The sequence below is a fragment of the Cryptomeria japonica genome, unplaced genomic scaffold (assembly GCF_030272615.1).
Source record: "Cryptomeria japonica unplaced genomic scaffold, Sugi_1.0 HiC_scaffold_249, whole genome shotgun sequence".
In the NCBI taxonomy this organism is placed as follows: Eukaryota; Viridiplantae; Streptophyta; class Pinopsida; order Cupressales; family Cupressaceae; genus Cryptomeria; species Cryptomeria japonica.
In genome coordinates, this window is record NW_026729071.1 from 127,501 (window position 1) to 134,255 (window position 6,755).

The 6,755-nt window shown below is 64.2% G+C and overlaps 1 non-coding gene across 1 annotated transcript; it reads right to left on the bottom strand.

Moving 5' to 3' along the window:
* Positions 1–1,782: 1,782 nt before the first annotated feature.
* On the bottom strand, positions 1,783–1,901 carry LOC131869500 (5S ribosomal RNA). Its single transcript, XR_009367883.1, has one exon. It is a non-coding gene; the product is annotated as a 5S ribosomal RNA (ribosomal RNA).
* Positions 1,902–6,755: the final 4,854 nt, after the last annotated feature.

Sequence of the window (6,755 nt, forward strand, 5' to 3'; positions counted from 1 at the left end):
GGGTGCGCACCTCGCGTGCACCTTCGCCGGGGTGGGCACCTCGGCTGGGTTGCGCGCCCTGGTGCGCACCAAGGAGCGCTCCGAAGTGTGCTCCAAGGTGCGGCGTGCACGAAGTCGGAGCCCGGTTTGCCCCGGGTGCGCACCTCGCGTGCACCTTGGCGCGGTGGGCACCATGGCGTGCACGAAGTCGGAGCCCGGTTTGCCCCGGGTGCGCACCCCGCGTGCACCTTCGCCGGGGTGGGCACCTCGGCTGGGTTGCGCGCCCTGGTGCGCACCAAGGAGCGCTCCGAAGTGTGCTCCAAGGTGCGGCGTGCACGAAGTCGGAGCCCGGTTTGCCCCGGGTGCGCACCTCGCGTGCACCTTCGCCGCGGTGGGCACCTTGGCTGGGTTGGGCACCATTGAGCGCTCCGAAGTGTGCTCCAAGGTGCGCACCATGGCCCTCCAAGGTGCGCAGCATGGCGTGCACGAAGTCGGAGCCCGGTTTGCCCCGGGTGCGCACCTCGCGTGCACCTTCGCCAGGGTGGGCACCTCGGTGCGCACACCTTCTCAATGTTTTCTTGCCTTTTCTGGAAATTGGTGAAGGCAGCGCATCAAAGGTGCGCACCTCGGTGTGCTCCGAGGTGCGAACCCGAGAGCGCTCCGAGGTGCCCACGAAGTCGAAAGTCGGGTTAATTGCATTGTTTTCCCCGGGTGCGCTCCGAGGTGCGCAACATCGGTGCGCACCAAGGAGGGCTCCGAAGTGTGCTCCAAGGTGCGCACGATTCGGAGCTCGGTTTGCCCGGGGTGCGCACACCTTGGCTGGGTTGCGCACCCTTTGTGCGCTCCAAGGTGCGCACGAAGTCGGAGCTCGGTTTGCCCCGGGTGCGCACCTTCGCCAGGGTGCGCACCTTGATGCGCACGCCTTGGCTGGGCTGCGCACCTTGGTGGGCGCCATGGTGCGCACCTTTCGTGCGCTCCAAGGTGCGCACGAAGTCGGAGCTCGGTTTGCCCCGGGTGCGCACCTTGGTGGGCGCCATGGTGCACTCCGAGGTGCCCAAGATTGGTGCGCACCAAGGAGCGCTCCGAAGTGCGCTCCAAGGTGCGCAGGTGCGCGCGAAGTCGAAAGTTGGGTTAATTGTCCGGTTTGCCTCGGGTGCGCACCTTGCGTGCACCTTCGCCAGGGTGGGCGCCTTGGTGCGCACACCTTGGCTGGGCTGCGCACCCGGGCGCGCACACCTTGGCACCCGCGTTTCCTTCATTTTAAATTTTTTTTTTTTACAATCTCTCAAGTGGGAAATTCTATAATCTCAACTTTTTTTGCCTTTTCAGGAAACTTTTGAATGGAGCGCATCATTGGTGCGCTCCGAAGTGTGCTCCAAGGTGCGCACCTCTGGTGTGCTCCAAAGCTCTCTCTAGCTGCGTGCACCTGCCCCGGCCGCGCACACCGGCCCCGCCCAGCTTCGCTCACCTGTCCCGGGCGTCTGGTGCGGAACCTTAGAGTAAGAAACATCACCGTGCACCTTGGCCAACGTGCGCGACTCGACCGAGCGCGCACTGGCCGAGGTGCACACCGATTTCACCTGGGTGCGCGCGCAGCACCTCGGGCGCACCGGGGTGCGCGCACAACGCCCGGGTTGCACCGTGGCCTGTGTGCTCGGGGCGCCTCGGGTGCGCGCTCGGTGTCGCCCCCGCGCGCGCGGTAGTGCGGGCAGCGCACCCCGGCCCGGCCCGGCCCCGACGAGAACGCAAACGGGCAAAAGGTTTATTCAAATAGCATTGCGACGCCCGGCGAAAAACTAAAAAAGGGTGCAACACCGGGACTTCCCGGGAGGTCACCCATCCCAGTACTACTCCGGCCCAAGCGCGCTTAACTGCGGAGTTCTGATGGGATCCGGTGCACTAACGCTGGTATGATCGCACCCGTTATGAGCTTGTCGCAGTGTGTACTTAGCAAACCGCGACCCACGTGCGAATCCACCCCGGCCACCCACCCCCGTCGAGGTGCACACCCTCCCTCGCGAAGTGCGCCCCGTTCGCCAAGTGTGAGCCCTGCCCGGGTGCGCGCACCTTGCTAGGGCGTCGGGTGTGCACCCGGCCCGGCCTACGTGCGTGCACCTGGACGGGGCGTCGTGTGCGTGCAGTGTCCCGTCTGCAACGCGGTGCCCACACACCACCTCGGGCGCAACGACCTGCGCTCACATGTGGGCCGAGTGCACCTTGGTGCATGTTCGGGGCGCCTCGGGTGCACGCTCGATCTTGCCCCGGTGCACCAAGGCGCTCGGTTTGCCCCGGGTGCGCACTTGGTGCAAGGTGGGCACCCAACCAAAACACAAGTTTCGGGATGCAAAATGGGACCCAAGGACCACAAATGCGTTCCAAGACCCATGATGGGTCCACGAGAACAAAAATGTGTTCCGAGACTTAATAAACAAATATTGGGTTTTAGGAGAAGAAACATGCTCTGATGCCCAAACGAGAATCGACCCCGAAAAGGCCACAGGCCAAAAGTGGGATGCGAGACAAAAAAAAATGGGACCCGAGGACCAAAATTGGGTTCCCAGGTCGAAGACAGGGCAACCGGACAAGAAACGACCTCTAAGGCTCGAAATGAGTCCCGACGACTAAAACTTGACAAGAAGCACCCATCAGGCACCCAACTCGACACCCATGGGATGCCGACCCACCCGGGCTTCCACCTAGCACACCTTGGCACCCACCCACCCTCGCACCCAACCTCGCACCCAACTTAGCACCTTTGAACCCACATTGGCACTCACCCTGACCCTGGCACCCTTGGAACCCACATTGGCACTCACCTTGACCCTGGCACCCACCTTTGCACTCACCTTGGGACCCACCCTGGCTCCCACCTCGGCACCCACCCAGACACCCACCTTGGTTCCTTGGCACCCACCTTGGATCCTTGGCACCCACCCCGACACCCACCTTGGCACGCAACTTGGCTACTTGCCACCCACCTTGGCTCCTTGACGCCCACCCCGACAACCACCCCGTGACCTACCCTGGCTAGGGTTGGTGCACACCCACCCTGGTGCCCACCTTGGCACCCACCCCATGACCCACCTTGGCACGCACCCTTAGTACCCACCCCGTTACCCACCCTAGGACCCACCCCGTGACCCACCTTGGCCAGGGTGGGTGCCCTTGGTGCGCACAACTTGCCTGGGCTGCACACCAGGGCGGGCTCAAGATGGCACCCGCGTTCCGTTTTTTTCACTATCTTTCAAAACGGAAATTTTAAAAATCTCGTTTTTTTTTTTTTTTTTGCCTTTTCTGGAAATTAGTGAAGGCAGCGCATCAAAGGTGCGCAATGCTGGTGCGAACCCGGGAGCGCTCCGATGTGTGCTCCAAGGTGCGGCGTGCACGAAGTCCGAGCCCGGCTTGGCCCCGGGTGCGCACCTCGCGTGCACCTTCGCCGGGGTGAGCACCTTGGCTGGGTTGCGCGCCCCTGGTGCGCACCAAGGAGCGCTCTGAAGTGTGCTCCAAGGTGCGGCGTGCACGAAGTCGGAGCTCGGTTTGCCCCGGGTGTGCACCTCGGGGTGCGCACCTCGCGTGCACCTTCGCTGCGGTGGGCACCTTGGCTGGGTTGCGCGCCTTGGTGGGCACCATGCAGTGCACGAAGTCGGAGCCCGGTTTGCCCCGGGCGCGCACCTCCGCCAGGGTGGGCACCTTGGTGCGCACAACTTGCCTGGGCTGCGCACCAGGAAGGGCTCAAGATGGCACCCGCGTTCCGTTTTTTTCACTATCTTTCAGAACGGAAATTTTAAAATATCGTTTTTTTTTTGCCTTTTCTGGAAATTAGTGAAGGCAGCGCATCAAAGGTGCGCAACGCTGGTGCGAACCTGGGAGCGCTCCGATGTGTGCTCCAAGGTGCGGCGTGCACGAAGTCGGAGCCCGGTTTGCCCCGGGTGCGCCCTGGTGGGCACCATGGTGCGCACCAAGGAGCGCTCCGAAGTGTGCTCCAAGGTGCGGCCTGCACGAAGTCGGAGCCCGGTTTGCCCCGGGTGTGCACCGCGGGTGGGCACCTTGGTGCGCATGCCTTGCCTGGGCTGCGCACCAGGGCGGGCTCAAGATGGCACCCGCGTTCCGTTTTTTTTCACTATCTTTCAAAACGGAAATTTTAAAATCTCATTTTTTTTTGCCTTTTCTGGAAATTAGTGAAGGCAGCGCATCAAAGGTGCGCACCTCGCTGCCCACCTCGGTGCGCAACGCCGGTGGGCACCCGGGAGTGCTTCGAAGTGTGCTCCAAGGTGCTGCGTGCACGTTGTCGGAGCCCGGTTTGCCCCGGGTGCGCACCTCGCGTGCACCTTCGTCGGGGTGGGCACCTTGGCTGGGTTTGCCCCGGCTGCGCTCCGAAGCGGGGTTATTGGAGCGCCGCCTCTTTTTTTGTCGGAGCGTTTGGTGGGGTTTCTCGCATTGGCTCTTCCCAGGCCCGGTTGCCACCCTGGCGCGCACGAAGTCGGAAGTAGGGTTAATTGCCCGGGTGCGGGTGCGCACCTTTGCCAGGGTGGGCACCTTACCTGGGCTGTGCACCCGGGCGGGCTCAAGATGGCACCCGCGTTCCGTTTTTTTCACTATCTTTCAAAACGGAAATTTTAAAATCTCCTCTTTTTTTTGCCTTTTCTGGAAATTAGTGAAGGCAGCGCATCAAAGGTGCGCACCTCGCTGCCCACCTTGGTGTGCTCTGAGGTGCGCACCCGGGAGCGCTACGAAGTGTGCTCCAAGGTGCGGCGTGCACGTTGTCGGAGCCCGGTTTGCCCCGGGTGCGCACCTCGCCTGCACCTTGGCCGGGGTGGGCACCCTGGCTGGGTTTGCCCAGGGTGCGCTCCGAAGCGGGGTTACTGGAGCGCCCCCTCTTTTTTTGTCAGAGCGTTTGGTGGGGTTTCTCGCATTGGCTCTTCCCAGGCCCGGTTGTTGGGTGCGCTCCCACCCTGGCGCGCGCGAAGTTGGAAGTTGGGTTAATTGCCCGGGCGCGCACCTTCGCCAGGGTGGGCACCTTGGTGCGCACACCTTGGCTGGGCTGCGCACCAGGGCGGGCTCAAGATGGCACCAGCATTCCCTTTTTCTCACTATCTTTCAAAACGGAAATTTTAAAATCTCGTTTTCTTTTGCCTTTTATGGAAATTAGTGAAGGCATCGCATCAAAGGTGCGCACCTCGCTGCCCACCTTGGTGTGCTCCGAGGTGCCCACCACGGTGCGCTCCGAGGTGCCCACCACGGTGCGCAACGCCGGTGCGAACCCGGGAGCGCCCCGATGTGTGCTCCAAGGTGCGGCGTGCACGAAGCCGGACCCCGGTTTGCCCCGGGTGCGCACCTCGCGTGCACCTTGGTGCGCACACCTTGGCTGGGTTGCGCGGCCTGGTGGGCACCATGGTGCGCACCAAGGAGCGCTCCGAAGTGTGCTCCAAGGTGCGGCGTGCACGAAGTCCTAGCCCGGTTTGCCCCGGGTGCGCACCTTCGCCGCGGTGGGCACCATGGCGTGCACGAAGTCGGAGCCCGGTTTGCCCCGGGTGCGCACCTCGCGTGCACCTTCGCCGGGGTGGGCACCTCGGCTGGGTTGCGCGCCCTGGTGCGCACCAAGGAGCGCTCCGAAGTGTGCTCCAAGGTGCGGCGTGCACGAAGTCGGAGCCCGGTTTGCCCCGGGTGCGCACCTTCGCCGCGGTGGGCACCCTGGTGCGCACCATGGCGTGCACGAAGTCGGAGCCCGGTTTGCCCCGGGTGCGCACCTCGCGTGCACCTTCGGCGGGGTTGCGCGCCCTGGTGCGCACCAAGGAGCGCTCCGAAGTGTGCTCCAAGGTGCGGCGTGCACGAAGTCGGAGCCCGGTTTGCCCCGGGTGCGCACCTCGCGTGCACCTTCGGCGGGGTTGCGCGCCCTGGTGGGCACCATGGTGCGCACCAAGGAGCGCTCCGAAGTGTGCTCCAAGGTGCGGCGTGCACGAAGTCGGAGCCCGGTTTGCCCCGGGTGCGCACCTCGCGTGCACCTTCGCCGCGGTGGGCACCATGGCGTGCACGAAGTCGGAGCCCGGTTTGCCCCGGGTGCGCACCTCGCGTGCACCTTCGCCGGGGTGGGCACCTCGGCTGGGTTGCGCGCCCTGGTGCGCACCAAGGAGCGCTCCGAAGTGTGCTCCAAGGTGCGGCGTGCACGAAGTCGGAGCCCGGTTTGCCCCGGGTGCGCACCTCGCGTGCACCTTCGCCGCGGTGGGCACCATGGCGTGCACGAAGTCGGAGCCCGGTTTGCCTCGGGTGCGCACCCCGCGTGCACCTTCGCCGGGGTGGGCACCTCGGCTGGGTTGCGCGCCCTGGTGCGCACCAAGGAGCGCTCCGAAGTGTGCTCCAAGGTGCGGCGTGCACGAAGTCGGAGCCCGGTTTGCCCCGGGTGCGCACCTCGCGTGCACCTTCGCCGCGGTGGGCACCTTGGCTGGGTTGGGCACCATTGAGCGCTCCGAAGTGTGCTCCAAGGTGCGCACCATGGCCCTCCAAGGTGCGCAGCATGGCGTGCACGAAGTCGGAGCCCGGTTTGCCCCGGGTGCGCACCTCGCGTGCACCTTCGCCAGGGTGGGCACCTCGGTGCGCACACCTTCTCAATGTTTTCTTGCCTTTTCTGGAAATTGGTGAAGGCAGCGCATCAAAGGTGCGCACCTCGGTGTGCTCCGAGGTGCGAACCCGAGAGCGCTCCGAGGTGCCCACGAAGTCGAAAGTCGGGTTAATTGCATTGTTTTCCCCGGGTGCGCTCCGAGGTGCGCAACATCGGTGCG